Source organism: Cebus imitator, unplaced genomic scaffold (assembly GCF_001604975.1).
Source record: "Cebus imitator isolate Cc_AM_T3 unplaced genomic scaffold, Cebus_imitator-1.0 Scaffold25, whole genome shotgun sequence".
Lineage (NCBI taxonomy): Eukaryota > Metazoa > Chordata > Mammalia > Primates > Cebidae > Cebus > Cebus imitator.
This window is the reverse complement of record NW_016107340.1, coordinates 3490540-3509467: the sequence shown is the minus strand read 5'-3', so window position 1 is coordinate 3509467 and position 18928 is coordinate 3490540. Positions and strand designations below refer to the sequence as shown.

Sequence of the window (18928 nt, the reverse complement as noted above, 5' to 3'; positions counted from 1 at the left end):
GTCAAATGCCAAGTTTTTCCTAACATACTAAAATAAGAAAACTTACTCCCCATCTCCCCTTCTCCTTTAACCTGCTTCATTTTTCTCCATAGCATAAAATACCACCTGACTTACTGTGTATTTACTTGCATCTCCCCAGTTAAAGTGTAAGCTCCATGACTGCAGAGATTTTGTTTGGCTTACCTCCATATCCCCAATGCCCAGAACTATGCCTAGCACATAATGTTTGTTGAATAAATTAATAAATTTTCACTTCCACTACTGGTGTATGTGAGGGCCTATGTCAACTCATTCCCAAGAGCATGAATTTTTATGTTACTTTTTCTTAACGTGAAAAGTAATTCACTATACAAAGCGATACTCTAAAAGAAAGCAGTAAAGTCAGATATATATTTGAAATGACTTTTTTTGCTTGGCTAGAACTTCCAATACTATACTGACTAGGAATGGTGACAGAGGTCATCCTTGTCTAGTGCCGGATTTGAAAGGGAGTGCTTCCAGTTTTTGCCCATTCAGTATGATATTGGCTGTAGGTTTGTCATAAATAGCTTTTATTATTTTGAGATATGTTCCTTTGGTACCTAGTTTATTGAGAGTTTTTAGCATAAAACGCTGTTGAATTTTGTCGAAGACCTTCTCTGCATCTATTGAGATAGTCATGTGGTTTTTGTCTTTGGTTCTGTTTATGTGGTAGATTACATTTATAGACTTTTAAAATTGTACTTTAGGTTATGGGGTACATGTGCAGATCACACAGGATTGTTGCATAAGTACACACATGGCAATGTGCTTTGCTGCCTCCATCCCCCCGTCACCTACATCTGGCATTTCTCCCCAAGTTATCCCTCCCCAACCTCCCCACCCCCCACTGTCCCTCCCTTGCCCCCCTCAACAGATCCCAGTGTGTGATGCTCCCCTCCCTGTGTCCATGTGTTCTCATTGTTCAACACCCACCTATGAGTAAGAACATATGGTGTTTGATTTTCTGTTGGTTCCAGGTCTTTGCTATTATAAACAGTGCCACAATGAACATACATGTGCATGTGTCTTTATAATAGAATGGTTTATAATACTTTGGGTATATACCCAGTAATGGGATTGCTGGGTCAAATGGAATTTCTATTTCTAGGTCCTTGAGTAAGCACCACATTGTCCTCCACAATGGTTGAACTCGTTTACACTCCCACCAACAGTCTAAAAGTGTTCCTATTATTTCTCCACATCCTCTCCAGCATCTGTTGTCTCCTGATTTTTTAATGATCGCCATTCTAACTGGCGTGAGGTGCTATCTCAATGTGGTTTTGATTTGCATTTCTCTAATAATCAGTGATGATGAGCATTTTTCATATGTTTGTTGGCCTCATATATGTCTTCTTTTTAAAAGTGTCTGTTCATATCCTTTGCCCACTTTTGAATGGGTTTCTTTTTTTTCTTGTAAATCTGTTTTAGTTCTTTGTCAATTCTGGATATTAGCCCTTTGTCAGATGGGTAGATTGCAAAAATTTTTTCTTCTTTCTCTTTGGTTTCAAAGAACGTCTTTATTTCTGCCTTCATTTCATTGTTTATCCAGTCAACATTCAGGAGCCAGTTGTTCAGTTTTCATGAAGTTGTGCGGTTCTGAGTTAGTTTCTTAATTCTGAGTTCTAATTTGATTGCCCTGTGGTCTGAGAGACTGTTTGTTATGATTTCTGTTCTTTTGCATTTGCTGAGGAATGATTTACTTCCAATTAGTGGTCAATTTTAGAGTAGGTGGCTTGCGGTGCTGAGAAGAATGTATATTCTATGGATTGGGGTGGAGATTTCTGTAATTGTCTATTAGGTCTGCTTGGTCCAGATCTGAGTTCAAGTCCTGGATATCCTTGTTAATTTTCTGTTTCATTGGTCTGTTTAATATTGACACTGGAGTGTTAAAGTCTACCACTATTATGGTGTGGGAGTCTAAGTCTCTTTGTAGGTCATTAAGAACTTGCTTTATTTTTATTTTTGACCAAACAACTAATAAGGAATACACACAGTACTCTCATAATTAGTATAATTACTTAAAATGTGGAGAAATAAAAGCATGCAAAAGTTTATCAAAATTCAACAGTGCTCTTATTAGTAACTGCTGTCATTTACACTTCCCTCTGGATTGCCTAGGTCTCTCATTATGTCATTCCAACAGCAGGGCAGGTGTTACAAGTGACTGGGATATGTTTGATACTTGTTGGCAAAGGAGGCTCTATTTCAGTTCCTCCTTGAATCTTCTTTCCTGTGAGAGCCTTTCAACAGAATATTAAAGGGAGCAGAGAAAGCCAAACACAAATGATGCATACTCCATAATCCTCAGACATAGCTTTTCCTCATCACCAACTCTTTGGCATAGGAAGATCAGAGAAATTTTTCTTGTTGCTGATATTTTCCCTAAAGTTCCCAGCCTTCACATTTATAAATAGGGAGTTAAGGCTGTAAGAAAAGAGTAGAAAGAATTTAACATCTGCAAAGTCAGTCTATGTTTGAAAAAATATAAGTTTAATAATGATGAGATTATTATGTTAATATTCATCATAGAAAATTCTTTTAGACAGTTCTTTCAAAAATATTTGACTCTTTTTTATGTATAAAGCCCTATTTTGGACACTGGAGCTAGATCCGTTTCCTGCCTCATAAAACCAAAAATTTAGCAGGGGAGACAAAACAAATCACAAATTTATGCCAATAATTGCTACAAATTAAAATTAATCACATTAAAACATGCAGAGTAAGTATTGACTTCACCAATAAGTTTTCAAAGTTCTGTAATATGAAAGTCTGAACTAAAAGGGCTTTGGTTATGAAATATATTTGTGACTTAAAGTTAACAAATTGAGAAACATATATTGAAATAGATTCAATATGAAAAGCATTATTAAATCACTCTCTAAACCATCTGTATCCCAACCCTTAGCACCACACAGTATACTCATATAACAACCCTTGTACCTGTCCCCCTGAATCCAAACAAAAAGTCCTTGGCATATTAAAATAAATCATTCCCGGATCAGTAATATCAATGGAAGGAAAAAGGTGAAAACCGTAGACATGGTGTATTAGAGATGTCTAATACAGGCCTTTTCTAGTTATATTTCTTCCATTATTGTCTCTCACAGCAGCACCCTACTTGTTTTATTGTGCAAACTAATCATCATCATTATATATACATATATAAAATTTATATATCGTATACTAATTTGTTTGCATTGCTTATTTGATTATCTGTCCCTGTTGTAGAATACCCGCTTCTTGAAGGGAGGAATATTGTCTGTGTTGTTCTTTTTTCTGTCTCCTGCATAAAGAACAGAGCTGGCATGTAGTTGATGTTTAATAAATATTTATTCAGTAAATATTTAAAGCGAGCCCATTATGTCACACTCTTATTCTGCATATATTTTATTGAATGTGTGTCAAATATGACAATGTTCAGTGCCTTAAGGTTACTTTTTCTTATAAAACATGTTATAGAAAAAGAATTCATTAGCATCTACCCAAGACAATGCCTCTCTCCTACACTTAACTAGTCCTACAAATTAATTAGTACCTTTATAGGCTCTGTTGGTGAAAGTAATTTTTTGCATTATAAGTAGTACATAAGAAATATGAAATCTACCTTTTTAAATGATCATCCACAATTTTTAAAAACAGATTGTATGTTTATCAAATTGTTGTTTTTATTGTAAATCAACTTGAAGCAGTAGTTTTGATCAGCATACGCAATATAAATGAGGACACAAAAATAAGAGAGTGGAAATGAATTATAATTGTTTTGTTGCTTTTTATAGATAATGTACATATTGGATATTAAATATATAAATATAGATAAGATGTATATCTTTATTTTATACATGTAAAAATATTTATTATGAGAAATTGGCTCATGTGATTAAGGAAGCTAGAAAGTTAGAAGATCTGCAGCAGGCAAACTGGAGGGCAAGGAGATCCAAATGGTATAGTTGTAGGTTGAGTCCAGAGGTATGAAAACCAGGAGAGCCAACAGTACAAGTTTCAATCTGAGAAGTGAAGCCTTCTTAGGCTTGAGGCCCAAGGAGAGCCAGTATTCAGTCTGACTTTGGAGATGATTGATGTTTCAGCTCACCCCGTTAGGCAAGAGAAGTTCCCTCTTAGTCTTTTTGTTCAATTCACTTCTTCAGTTGATTGGAAGAGGCACATTCACATTAGGGAGGGCAATCTTCTATGCTGAATCTACCAATTCAAATGTTAATCTCATCCAGAATAACCTTCACAGACTCTCCAAGAATAATGTTTGACAAAATGTCTGTGCATCCCACGGCCCAGTCAAGTAGACACAAAATTGACCATCACAACTTCTCAGTTCAGATACCTCCTTAGTGAAACTTCCCTGTCCCTGTAGTATATTACCCTCCCTTGAATTGCTTGGGAGCACAATATGCTCTTTTGTATTCTTCAGAATTCTCATTCTCCAAACTTATTCCTTTTTTTTAAAAGATATTATTGGCATAGGAAAATGTTAATGACAAAACATTAAGTATGAGAAGTAATTATGTTTCATTTGTGTGTCAAAATTGGCCTTCTTATATATTTAAGGTGAACTGAGGTGCTGCTCTGGGTATCTTTAATTTCTTTTCTCTGCCCACCCACCACCAACTCAGCACAGTGAAGGCCAGTCCAGCAACCATTGCAGGAGCAAGGCCATCTTATCCTCAAAGGTCAGGGAATAAGGGGCAAACTTGAAGACTCATACACTAAAACCTGTTTCCTCTCCTGTATTTCTTATTATCTAAGAGCCAGAAAGCACATGTCTACTTTAAATACATACTCATATATGTATTCACATAGAACAATATTTAGCAAGCTTTTAAGATGTTATATAATTGAAAAAAAAAATAGAGAAAAAGACCTTGTTCAGATAATTTATTTGTCAAAATAAGAGGTTTTAAAGTAAAAATCTGGCCAGGTCCAGTGGCTCATGCCAGTAATCCCAGCTTTGGGAGATCGAGCTGGGAGGATCACTTGAGGTCAGGAGTATAAGACCAGCCTGGCCAACGTGGTAGAACTTTGTCTCTACTAAAAATACAAAAATTATCCAGGGGTGGTGGCATTTGCTTGTATTCTCAGTTACTCTGGAGGCTGAGGCATGAGAATCACTTGAATCCAGAAGGTGGAGGTTGCAGTGATCTGAGATGTGAGATTGCAACACTGCACGGCAGCCTGAGTGAACAAGCAAGGCTCTGTCACAAAAAAAAAGTCGCAATTACAGTACCATACTTAATGTGCTATAAGCAATTTTGAGTATAGTATAGGGAACAAAAATCATTACTATATAACTCATTAAAACATTCACAAAGATATATCTTATTTAATAGTTCTTTTGCTCTCTTTGGTATTAAACATATGTCTCACCAAATTATAGCTGTCCAAAATTTTATGAGACTTGTATTTGCAAATACTAATCAATATTAGTATATTTACATATTTTATGTAATATATATAATACATATACATATTATATATATGTATAATTATATATGTATAATATTTATATATATATTTTTTTTTGAGATGGAGTTTTGCTCTTGTTGCCCAGGCTGGAGTGCAATGGTGCAATCTGTGCTCACTGCAACCTCCACCTCCCAAGTTCAAGCTATTCTCCTGCCTCAGCCTCTCCAGCAGCTAGGATTACAGGCACACACCACCACGCCCAGCTAATTTCTGTATTTTTAGTAGAGACGGGGTTTCACATGTTGGCCAGGCTGGTCTCAAACTCCTGACCACAGGTGATCTGCCCACCTCAGCCTCCCAAAGTGCTGGGATTACAGGTGTGAGCCATTGCGCCCAGTCCAATCATATTTTACAGTAGTTGAGTGAATAAAAAATAAATTTAGAAAAATTAATACAAAAACCTACAACTTAAAAAGGAAATAAAAATTTACAAATAGAATTACCAAAATAAGGAAGAGTCAAGACCCACCCCCAAATTAGAGATTTTAAAATAATGATGTTTAAATCAGTTGAAAGTTTAAAACATTACATACCTAAATGACACAGGATGTATCTTATGCCATAAGAATAATCGTTTGATTTGTAAGACAATTATTTATGAACAAGTAAGTATTTAGAGAAAGATGATTACTTTTAGATATTGTTTCTCAAAATGTCCTATTGACATTTCTAGTTCAAATTTAAGTTAAACTGATTTTCAGGTGTTTTAGCCCTGTATTTTTTGGCTTTTGGCTAATAATAAATGCAGAAGAGGCAACAGGTATTAGTGTATGAGTCTCAAACCCTTCCCCTCATTCCCTGACCTTTGAGGCTTAGGTACCTTTGCTGCCGTGGTGGCTGCTGGCCTGGTCTCCACTGTGTTGAGTGGGTGGTGAGCAGAGAAGAGTAACCTAAGACACCCAGAGCAGCACCTCACTTCACCTTTGAGGATGCAAAGAGTGGCTCAAGTCAAAACAGGTAGAGGGAGAGACCCCCAGTGGACAAGAGGAGAGAAAGAGAGATGAGCTGATGCTGATTGAAGTCAGCAAGAACTGAGGAGAGAGAGAGGAGAGAGAATATGGTGCAGCTATTGGGCCACATAAAAAACAGAGGGAAAAGGAGAGGGTGAAAGGGTATGTTAAGATAACTGGTCATGTTACTTCCCAAGAGAACTCAAGAAAACTTTGAATTTCTTACAATGCATTTATTAGAACATTAAATTTCTTTGCATGTAATACCATGTACAAGGTGGGCCAGGTAGATCACCTTTATATGGGAGGATGAGATCTAGGCCCTCTATTAAACAAAAACCCATATTAAGATTTTTATAACTTTAAGTACTAATCATCTGGTGTTCAAATACTATCATCAAATACCATCATCTCTACTTCTAAACAAAGCTCAAACTTGATCATTTCCCAGTCCTTCTCTTTCTAACTGCTGCATAATCTTGACTTGTCTCCTCTTATATATCTTCATATTTCTACAGCAGCCAAAGAAATTCCTTTTAAGTGTAAATCATATTATCAATCTTCTGATTATTAACCTTCCAGTGGTTTCTCATCAAACTCAGAATAAAATGCTCACCAAGACTTCTAAGGCCCTCCATGAGCTCTGTCCTTTTGAACTCTACATTTCATCTCTTTCTTGTTCACTTTTACATACCAACTCTGTCTAAAACGAGTTCCCACCCATCATTTTCTCAATTTGTACTCTATATTTCTTCTTATAACACCCATCAGTGTTATAAGATGGGTGTTATATCTTGTATTTCTCTATTTTTTTCTATATCCTTTTCTATAATGTACACTCTATAAGGGCAAAGACTTTGCTCTGTGCACAGCTGCTGGTCCACAAAACTAATACCTTTCATTCTAAGGTTGAATTAGAAAAGCCAGAGATTCAATGTTATCAAATAATCAATTATCTGTGTAAGAAGTGCTACTAAGGTGAGGCTCAGTGGCTGAGGCCTGTCATTCCAGCACTTTGAAAGACTGAGGCAGGTGGATTGCTTGAAGTCAAGAGGTCAAGACCAGGCTGACCAACATGGGAAATGCCATCTCCACTAGAATACAGAAATTAGCTGGGCATGGTGACAGGTACCTGTAATCCCAGCTACTCAGGAGGCTGAGGCAGGAGAATCACTCGAACCCAGGAGGCAGAGGTTGCAGTGAGCCAGGATCACACCACTACACTCCAGCCTGGGTGACAGAGCCAGATACCATCTCAAAAAAAAAAAAAAAAATGCTAATAAGAATCCAAGAAAAGTAAATAATTTAAGTTGAACTTGTTACTTCTTTAAATTTCAATAATACCATTAAACAAATTCAGATTGTTGCTGTTGATCAACAGATTAATGCTTCTACAACATTTGACATTTTCTCTTTAGTGTACATTTTTGGAAAGAAAAGCAGTAAATATTAAATGATGGTATCAGGGAGAGAAGTGGTTAGAATCAAAAAGAGTGAGGAGAAAATGAGACAGAAGATGTAAAAACAAGGAGGTAGAGAATGAGGGAAAACTGTATTGCATGTGGGTGCCGGTCTTCAATTAATTATTCTCCACATGCTTCATGGAAACACAGTTCAAGGACCTTAGTTTATGAAGTCTCCCATTGTTAGCTCTCCAAATAACTGTGATGTTATATGTATTAACTAACGACTTCAAAGTAGTGACTTAGTATCATAAAATGACAAGATTTAACGTAAGTGTGGTAAAGATAAATGGTTCTCAAGTAATTTTTAAAATGTCAAAAATTTTATATACAAACATTTAAGTATCTTTACATTCATTGTTTCAATTCTGAACATTCCGTCTCCTCAGCCTTTGTTCTGATTTGTTGGGAAATGAAAAAGACTAACCTTATCAGATGTATTTTTCCCCCCGAGTTTGCCTACAGCTAAACCAGATGGTTTATAAAAATATAATCATTTCTCAGAATTCTCAACTGAAACTTTAATAAGATAAATGTGTGCTTAAGAATAATCATACAGTATATAATATGCATTAATGCCTTTTTAAAAGTACCATATCTATTTTAATTTTGATAACTAATTCTAAGGGGATTTTAACAGCTAGATATTTTCTTGTCAGTGTCTGGGTCTTGCTCTTGATCTCTGCTTCTGCTTCTATAGAAAGAAGAGCTCAGCTGGAAAACTATCATTTACTATGTCTTACTGTCTTATTGCTAGGGATATGCTGCTCTCCCTACAATAGCCTCTAAGTGAACTTTCCCTTTCTCCTTTCTCTTTTTCTGGTAACTTATCTTGCCTGTGCATTTTCATTTTTTTGGAAGTTGCTTCATGCTTTGCACACCTTGGCTGTTCTCTGGCGGGCCAAAGGTCTCCTGCCTGTTGTCACAATCCTCTGCATTCCCCATCCTATCAGATTCTCAGCACCTGGCCTGACTCCCTGTTCCCCTTGAATGACCTTCCCTTCCCATTAAAGCTATGTGTTCTGCAAACTCTGCCACCGAAACCTCTAAGGACATCACAGTCAAGAAGGTCTTGCTTTATGTACAGTATCAGGAACAGTTTTGTTATTTTTCTGATGCCATCAGGAATATATTTCAATGCATTTATTGAGAATTTATTATGTGCCAGGCTCTGGGCTTTCTCTACCAATTCTTACAATAATCCTCTGAAGTAAGTACAATTCTTAGCATTTACAAATTATTATTTTTTCCATAATCTTTGCTAGAACTGACAGGAATAAAATTACAACAAATATATTAGGTAGCTGGTTTCAGAAAGCAGCTGAAAGGATATAGCCCTTCTTTTTTCTTTGTTTTATTATACTTTAAGTTCTGGGATACATGTGCAGGATGTGCGGGTGTGTTACATAGGTATACATGTGCCATGGTGGTTTGCTGCACCCATCAACCCATCATCTAGGTTTTAAGCCCCACATGCATTAGGTATTTGTCCTAATGCTCTTCCTATCCTTGCCGCCACCCCCGACAGGCCCCAGTGTGTGATGTGCCCCTCCCTGTGTCCATGTGTTCCCATTGTTCAACTCCCATTTATGAGTGAGAACATGCGGTGTTTGGTTTTCTGTTCCTGGATCTATCACTTCTTAAACTCTTTTTGCTTAGGTTTTTTCTTTTTTCTCCTATTTCAACTTTATAATTTCTAGATATAGTTTTTAAGTATGCTATGACCCATCAATAAAATAAATATTTGTGGCTTCTCCTTATTCGACATTTTATTCAACAGCACAGTAAAATAAATTCTCATTAGTTTAAAAGCTACACATTAAAAGATTGACACTGCTAGATTTAAGTTGTTAAAGCAAATGAGTAATAAAGTGTAATTTAAATACATGCATAATGTTAGGCCTCTACATAGCCTGGTTCATTAGTATCCTAATCACACATGATTTTTACTTATTAAGGAAAAAATATAAACCAATTGGAACACATATAGGAAGCCTATTCCAGGTACACTGTAATTCTGACAAAGGGATTGTAAAAAGGCTAAATGTTAAAAATTTGTTCTTGTAATGCTTTGCTAATACTAAAAATATTAGCTTTAATTAACCAGAATTTAGTTTACACTATAGCAATGACTAAGATTAAAACTATGATAAAACCAAAATAAAATTGCACACAATGCAAAAATCTTTGAATATAGAAACTGCTGTTATTTTCTCTATAGTTTTAACTACCTTTCTTCCTTTAAACAGTAATAAGCAGTAAAACTATTCAGCACTTCTCCTCTGGGAAGGGATGATACAGCAGGAACAACAGCAGGTAAGGCAAATCCTTGATATTTTTTAAAATTTATATTTTCAAGTGACAATAATTGTACATATTCATGAGATTCGCAGTGAGGTTTTAAAACATCATTTACAGTGATATGATGGTTAATACTTAGTGTCAACTTGATTGAAGGAGACAAGTGTTGATCCTGAGTATGTCTGTGAGGGTGTTGCCAAAGGAGATTAACATTTGAGTCAGTGGGCTGGCGAAGGCAGACCCACCCTTTATCTGGTGGACACAATTTAATCAGCTGCCAGTGAATATAAAGCTGGCATAAAAAACGTGAAAAGACAAGCCTGGCCTAGGCTCCCACCCTACATCTTTCTCCCTTGTTGGATGCTTCCTGCCCTCAAACATCAGATTCCAAGTTACTCAATTTTGAGACTCGGACTGGCTCTCCTGCTCCTCAAGCTTGCCGATAGCCTATTGTGAGACTTTGTAATCATGGAAGTTCATACTTAATAAACTCCTTTTTATATCTATCCTATTAGTTCTGTCCCTCTAGGGAACCCTAATACAGTGATAAGATTAGGATAATTAGTATATTCATCATCTCATGTATTCATCATTTCTTTGGATAAGAATGTTGTTCAATATCCTTATAGCTATTTGAAACCATGTATTAGTGTTGACTATAGTCATCTTACAGTGGTATAAAACTGCAGAATTTATTCCCTCTATCTGGCTACAATTTTGTATCCTTTAACAAATTTCCCCCATCACTCTCTTCCTTCTACCCTTCTCAGCCTCTGGTATTCGCTGTTCTACTTTTTACTTTTATTAGATCAACTTTTTTTTAACTTCCACATATGAACAAGAACATGCAATGTTTAACTTTGTTTCTGCTTTAGTTCACTTAACATAATGTTCTCCAGCCCATGCATGTTGCCACAAATGACAGGTTTTCATAGTGTTTTAGGTCTGAATAGTACTTCAAAAAATATGTATGCTACATTTTCTTTATTCATTTATCTGTTGATGGGGACCTAGGTTGATTCCACATCTTGGCTGTTGTGAATAGTGCTGCAATAAAATGAGGGTGCAAATGTCTCTCCAAAACAATGATATCCTTTTCTTTGGATAGATTCCCAATAGTGGGATTCCTGGGTCATATGGCAGTTGTGTTGTAATTTTTTGAGGAAGCTTCACATTGTTTTTTACAGTGGCTGTACTGGTTTGCATACCCACCAACAGTGTGTAAGAATTCCCTTTCTCCACATTCTTGTCAGGATTTGTTATTTTTTGTCTTTTTCTAGTAGGCCATCCTAACTGGCATAAGATGATACCTCATTGTGGTTTTGATTTACTTTTCTCTGATGAGCATTGTTTCATATATTGGTTAGCCATTTGTATGTCTTTTGAGAAATGTCTGTTCAAATTATTTACCCATTGTTTAACCTAATTGTTATTTTTGCTGTTGAGATGTTTGAATTCCTTGTATATTCTAAATATTAATACCCTATTATATTAGTTTGCAAATATTTTATCCCATACTGTAGACTGTATTTTCACCCGTTAATTGTTTCTTTGCTGCTGTGCAGAGGCTTTTTAGCTTGATAGAATCCCGTGTGTTTATTTTTGCTGTTGTTACATGTGGGTTTTTTTTTTATTATTATACTTTAAGTTCTGGGGTACATGTGCAGGATGTGCAGGTATACATGTGCCATGGTGGTTTGCTGCATCCATCTTCCCATCATCTACATCACGTATTTCTGCTAATATTATCCCTCCCCAATCCCCCCACCCCTACTATCCCTTCACTAGCCTCCCCGACATGCCCTGTGGTGTTCCTCTCCCTGTGTCCATGTGTTTTCATTGTTCAACACCCACTTATGAGTGAGAACATGCAGTTTGGTTTTCTGTTATTGTGTCCGTTTGCTGAGAATGATGGTTTCCAGTTTCATCCATGTCCCTGAAAAGGACATGAACCCATCCTCTTTTATAGCTGCATAGTATTCCATGTTGTGTATGTGCCACATTTTCTTTGTCTAGTCTATCGTTGATGGGCATCTGGGTTGGTTCCATGTCTTTGCTATTGTGAACAGTGCTGTAATAAACATACATGTGCATGTGTCTTTATAATAGAGTGATTTATAATCACTTGGGTATATACCCAGAAATGGGATTGCTGGGTCAAATGGTATTTCTAGTTCTAGATCCTTGAGGAATCTCCACACTGTCTTCCATAATGGTTGAACTAATTTATACTCCCACCAACAGTGTAAAGCATTCCTGTTTCTCCATATTCTCTTCAGCATCTGTTGTCTCCTGATTTTTTAATGATTGCCATTCTAACTGGTGTGAGATGGTATCTCAATGTGCATTTGATTTGCATTTCTCTAATGACCAATAATGATAAGCTTTTTTTATATGTTTGTTGGCTGCATAAATGTCTTCTTTTGAAAAATGTATGTTCATATCCTTCACCCACTTTTTGATGGAGTTTTTATTTTCTTGTAAATTTGTTTAAGTTCTTTGTAGATTATAGACATTAGCCCTTTGTCACACAAGTAGACTGCAAATATTTTTTCTCTTTCTGTTGGTTGCTGGTTCACTCTAATGATAGTTTCTTTTGCTATGCAGAAGCCCTTAAGTTTAATTAGATCCCACTTGTCTATTTTGGCTTTTGTTGTCATTGCTTTTGGTGTTTTAGTCAGGAAGTCGTTGCCTATGCCTATGTCCTGAATGGTTTTGCCTAGGTTTTATTCCAGGGTTTTTATGGTGTTAAATCTTATGTTTAAATCTGGGGTTAATTTTTGTATAAGGAAGGGATCCAGTTTCAGCTTTTTGCATATGGCTAGCCAGCTTTCCTAACACCAATTATTAAATAGGAAATCCTTTCCCCATTGCTTGTTTTTGTCAGGTTTGTCAAAGATCAGATGGTTGTAGATGCATGGTGTTACTTCTGAGGTCTCTGTTCCATTGGTCTATATCTCTGTTTTGGTACCAGTACCATACTGTTTTGATTACTGTAGCCTTGTAGTATAGTTTGAAGTCAGGTAGTGTGATGCCTCCAAGTTGTTTTTTGTTTTTGTTTTTTGCTTAGCATTATCTTGGCTGTGCAGGCTCTTTTTTGGTTCCGCATGAAGTTTAAGGTATTTTTTTCTAACACTGTGAAGAAAGTCCATGGTAGCTTGGTGGGGATAGCATTGAATCTATAAATTACTTTGGGCAGTATAGCTATTCTTCTTAACCATGAGCATGGAATGGTTTTTTATCTGTCTGTGTCCTCTCTTATTTCCTTGAGCAGTGGCTTGTAGTTCTCCTTGAAGAAGTCCTTCACATCCCTTGTTAGTTGTATTCTGAGGCATTTTATTCTCTTTGTAGCAATTGTGAATGGGAGTTCACTCATGTTTGGCTCTCTGTTCATCTATTGTTGGTGTATAGAAATGCTTGTGAATTTTGCACATTGATTTCATATCCTGAGACTTTGCTGAAGTTGCTTATCAGCTTAAGGAGATTTTGGGCTGAGACGATGGGGTCTTCTAAATATACTGTCATGTCATCTGCAAATAGAGACAATTTGACTTCCTCTTTTCCTAATTGAATACACTTTATGTCTTCTTCTTGACTGATGGCCCTGGTCAGAACTTCCAATACTATGCTGAATAGGAATGGTGAGAGAGGGCATCCTTGTCTTGTGCCAGTTTTCAAAGGGAATGTTTCTAGTTTTTGCCCATTCAGTATGACATTGGCTGTGGGTTTGTCATAAACAGTTCTTATTATTTTGAGATATGTTGTATTTTGTTTTGTTTTGAGTCGGAGTCTTGCTCTGTCTCCCAGGAGTGGAGTGCAGAGGTCTGACCTCAGCTCACTGCAACTTCTGTCTCCCAGGTTCGAGTGAGTCTCCTGCCTCAGTCTGCCGAGTAGCTGCGACTAGAGGCATGTGCCACCATGACCAACTAATTTTTGTACTTTTAGTAGAGATGGGATTTCACTGTGTTGGCCAGGCTAGTGTCAAACTCCTGTCCTCAGGTGATCTGCCCTCCTAAACCTCCCAAAGTGCTGGGATTACAGATGTAACTCACAGTGCCCAGCCTTGTTTTGAGGTTGTATTCATAAAATATCTTCCCAGACCAATGTCCTGAGGCATTTTCTCTGTTTTCTTCAAGTAATTTTATGGCTTCAAGTCTTATGCTTGGATCTTTTATCTGTTTTGAGTTGATTTTTGTATAGGGTGAGAAGTGGGAGTTTAGTTTCATTCTTCTACACATGAATTTCAATTTTCCCAGTACCATTGATTAAAGAGATTTTTTTTCCAATGAATGTTCTTGCCTTTGTCAAAAATCATTTAGCTGTGTATGTGTGAATTAATTTCTGGGTCCTCTATTCTGTTCCATTGGTCTATGTGTCTGTTTTTATGCCAACACTTATGCTATTTTGGTTACTACAGCTTTGTAGTATATTTTGAGGTCTGGTAGTGTGATACTTCCAGCTTTGTTCTTTTTGCTCAGGATTACTTTGGCTATTCCTGGTCTTTTGCAGCTTCATACAAATTTTAGAAAAATGCCATTGATATTTTTATAGGGATTGTATTGAATCTGTAGATTACTTCGGATGGTATTATTTTTACAATATTAATTCATCTGGTCCGTGAGCATGGTATGTCTTCCCATTTGTTTGTATCCTCTTCAATTTCTTTCATCAGTGTTATTCAGTTTTCCTTATAGAAGTCTTTCACATCCTTGATTAAATGTATTCCTAGGTATTTCTGCTACTGATTTTTATATTACTTTTGTATCCTACAACTTTACTGAATTTATTAGTTCTAAGATTTTTTGGTAGAGTCTAGGTTTTTCTTTATATGAGATCATGTAATCTTCAAACAAAGACAATTTGACTTCTTCCCTTTCATTTGGATACCCTTTATTTCTTAAATTACTGACTTTTGAAATAAAAAGCCAGGGATCAGGCATAAGGGAAGATGATCTAGAAGAATACATGATTAGCTCAAGCCTGTTTTTTAGTGAGGCTCATTTTTATCATCTCTAAAATGGGAAGGGTTACTATACATAGCTGTTAGGAGTAAGTGATTAAATACATATAAAACCGTTAGTGCTTAATACGTATTAGCCATTAATGTTGGGTTGAACAAAATGAAACTCTCATTTTGAAAGTCAAAAAGTCAAATATTGAAATTTCACGATTCAATCTCAGATCTGCCAGTGCATAAATCTGTGGCAGTTTCCTGTTTCCCAAATTCAGTCTCACCTGTAGTAAATCCATCTGCTCTACTTTGGATGATAAAAACACATGCCACAAGTCATCTGAGAATATAGATTGACTTAAAGAGGTAATTCTTGAAATAAAATTTCAAACTTCTGTTTTACTTTCCTCATAACCTCTGAAATCCTTTCAATTGCAGAAGTGGAATGGTGTTGTTTATTTTCATTGCAAAATGACAAAGTACTCTGGTAATTTTTTTTTGAAATATGTGCTTTGCTTAAAGAGTTGTATAGTGAAGATTATCATTAGTATCAGCACCCTTGGAGAGGGTTCATATATACTATCTCTGGGAGGAAAAGAAAAAGCCTACTCTACCAACCAATCTCTGGGACTTAGCTAAATAATTATGGAACTAGAATTCCCGTCTTTATTCACCCACTTACCATCTGCTTCCTTGAGGCTATTTTCTAAGTAATTGAATCAAGAGATGAGAAGCATGAACGTAACATAAAAGATCCAGCTGACTTGAAAGAGTATGCATTCCAATATTACTATATTTTAGAGCAAAAATAAACTTGTATACTGGTAGTATTTCTGTAAACCAGAATATTTTGATGGGTTCATTACTGCAAATCCTTTGTGTAATAAAACATTGGAGTTTGAGGTTCTGTTCAGAACTTCTGTTCAGATCATACAATTTTCAAAATATAAATTGGGTAGCTAATCCAAATCCTGTTTGTGTCTTCAAATGAATGCAGCAGTTAGAGTTCTAGCACATATGGCCAACAACTTAGATGTGTGTTTAAGATACTATAGAAAAGACCTGGTTGGGCAGGCGCTTTGTTGGATTTTATGAGAATGAGATTGTGAAGAATTTGCACATGCATTAAAAGTAAATGTTAGAGTACGTATATAACACTTAACAGGTATTTGGCTTGTAAACAGAAATAAAAGATAGATATTACTCTGCAGTATTTATAATGAGCAAATATTTTGGAAAGATCAAAATATTAATCTTTCCTATTGATCCATCTTTTGAAGTTTTGATATTCTTCTCCTCCTTATTAGAATATGTCTTTATTAAAGACTTCTGAAAAGTCTTTAAAAATTTTTCCTTTTTCTTTAAAATAAAGGCAGCACCTTCTTTATAGGTACTACATGATTGGAAATTTACTTTCTGTTATTTGTGTTCAGTTATCCAGCCTACTTTTTTAAAAGCAAAGTTTAGAAATCCTATTATTAAAAATTGAATACTGAACCAAAAATAATCTTGTTCATAAGATAAAGTTTATTTCTTCTGTCTGTAGTAATGCCAGGCAAACTAAAAAAAAAATCTATTGCAAAGTAATACTAGGTATTCTCTGACATGGGAATTTTAATTGTGACTATTTTACTAGGATGCCATATTATTTTGTTATAATCTTATTAAGATTTATATTGTTATATGTACATATGGATATTTGGATTACAATCTCTGTTGTACATTAAAAATAAAGATAAATATTTTAAAAGAGCAACAGCCTTTAAAAGCTTATATACAGTCAGATTTAATTTATGCAACTATCTGCTAGTAGTTAATTGCTACTTGTCTGATTTAACTAAGATAAAGTATGATGACTGGTAAAATGTACTTTTTATTTCCTTCTCCCTTAATAGTAAAAGATATCTACAAAAACCCTAATATCAAAAACTCAAATATCACACTTAATGAAGATTTTGATTCCTTTCTATTCTAGGTAAGAATAATAGAAGGAGGGCTGCAATGAAAACTACTATTCAATATTTTCCTCATGGTCAAAGACAACATGATAGCTCAAGGAAAACAGGTAAGAGATACAAGAAATGGAAAGGGTATCTGTTAGGAGTAGTTTCAGTTATACATATAGAAAAATCTTAAATAATACCTTAAATAAGATAGAGGTTTCTTTCTCACTTTAAAAAAAAAAAAAAAGGGAATGAGAATCTAGAGGCAGGCAGACAGGACTGATGTGGCAGCAACACAGTGATCAAGGACCCATACTTCTATCTTGTGGCTCTACGAGTTTTGCATATGGCCTTATGTTCAAGGTAAACTCCCAGCCATTGCATTTTCATTCTAGTGAATTTTAGGAATGAAGTAGTGAGGAAGAAAAGCTCACCTTTTCCCATGTGAGGAGGCTTTCCTAAAGTTCCACACAACACTTTGCTTAAATTTCATTTATCAGAATGAAGTCACAGGATCAAACTGGCTGCAGAATTGCCTGGGAAATGTAGTCTTTCAGAGGAGTGGCAGGGTTCCCATACAAAAATTGGCATTTGGGTTAGATAACCAGAAGTCTCTAGAGAAAAAAAATTATTACATCTAGATATTATTATTGTCCACATAGAGAAGTGCAAAGGCACTCTGATACATACTTTTAAAACTAAAAAGAATATTCACCAAGATTGAGGTACATATACAGAGAGAACAAGATAAATATCATGTGTGAGCACATAGAAATGTGTGAAATATTTATGGCAGAATTTTTGGTAGTATAAAAATGGAACACATTAATGTCTTATAGGATGAATGAATAAACAAATGGTTGCATATTTATTTCATTTATAAAATCAAATGCTTGGAAATATTAAAATTAGTAAAATTAATTTACAAGCAGTGACAGTTAAGTTTCAGAAACATTGTTCACTTGATATATATCATTTATTTCTTTAAAAAATCTGAAAAACAGTAAAATGTTAACATATTAAATCTAGATGATGGGTGTTCCCAGGATTGTCTGTTTTTGTATCCTATTATATCCTTGGTAGCTTGCACATTATAGCCAAACACCATCTCCATTTTAAGATTGAGGAGAGCTGAAGAGATGAATAAATGTGCTCAAGGTCATGTGGTTACTAAGAACTGAGAACCAAATCCATGCCTGCCTGATTCTAGAGACTCTAAGCAACTTCAAGAAGTAGGATTTAGCCCTATTTTCAGCCACAAATCTTTCATCTATAACAAAGCCACAAACTGAAGCATCAATTTAAAGCTGTCCCTGATACTTGCTAAACGGAATACATCAAAAGGTAAGACTAGTTCAATATAATTTTAAAAGGGTTAAAAACTTTGTATGTCTATAAGAAATAGCAGGTATTTTGAAAACAGTTTGGCTAGAAATGTAAAAAGCTAGAGATTGTTCAGAGTAACAGTGTTTAATAGGAAAGTTCTTTTTTAAAAAAGTAGAGTTGAAAGAGACAGGATTAAAGTGCAGATGTGAAGTTGCCTATGGGGCTCAATAAGCAGAGAACATCTAGGCTGAAGGCTAAATCGATGTTTTACCTTGCAAAGCAAACACTGATTTCTCTTGGATGAAAGCTCCCGAGTAGGCAGAAGAGGCAAATGAACATCCATGGAAATGTAGTAAATGCAGTTTGGATCCTGACTAGCTTCTGCAGATCATATACATACATTTATACTCCCCAGTAACTTTCCTGCTCCTGCCGAGAGGCTCTTAGATGTTCCACAGGCCTTTCTAAACCCGAGGCAAATCAGACTCGCAAGCCTGT

The 18928-nt window shown here is 35.7% G+C and overlaps 1 long non-coding RNA gene across 2 annotated transcripts in view; it reads right to left on the bottom strand.

The window, feature by feature from the left end:
* Window positions 1-1903: 1903 nt before the first annotated feature.
* Window positions 1904-18928, bottom strand: part of LOC108300206 — a 36734-nt gene continuing 19709 nt past the window's right edge. Inside the window, exons 3-4 of one of the 2 annotated variants that reach the window (XR_005199138.1) lie at window positions 17539-17718; window positions 1904-2445 (exon numbers count right to left, since the gene is read on the bottom strand). This is a non-coding gene — a long non-coding RNA (uncharacterized LOC108300206). Of the gene's footprint in view, window positions 2446-17272; window positions 17719-18928 lie in introns of those variants that run through there. The other variant, XR_001823304.2, reaches the window with a different exon arrangement.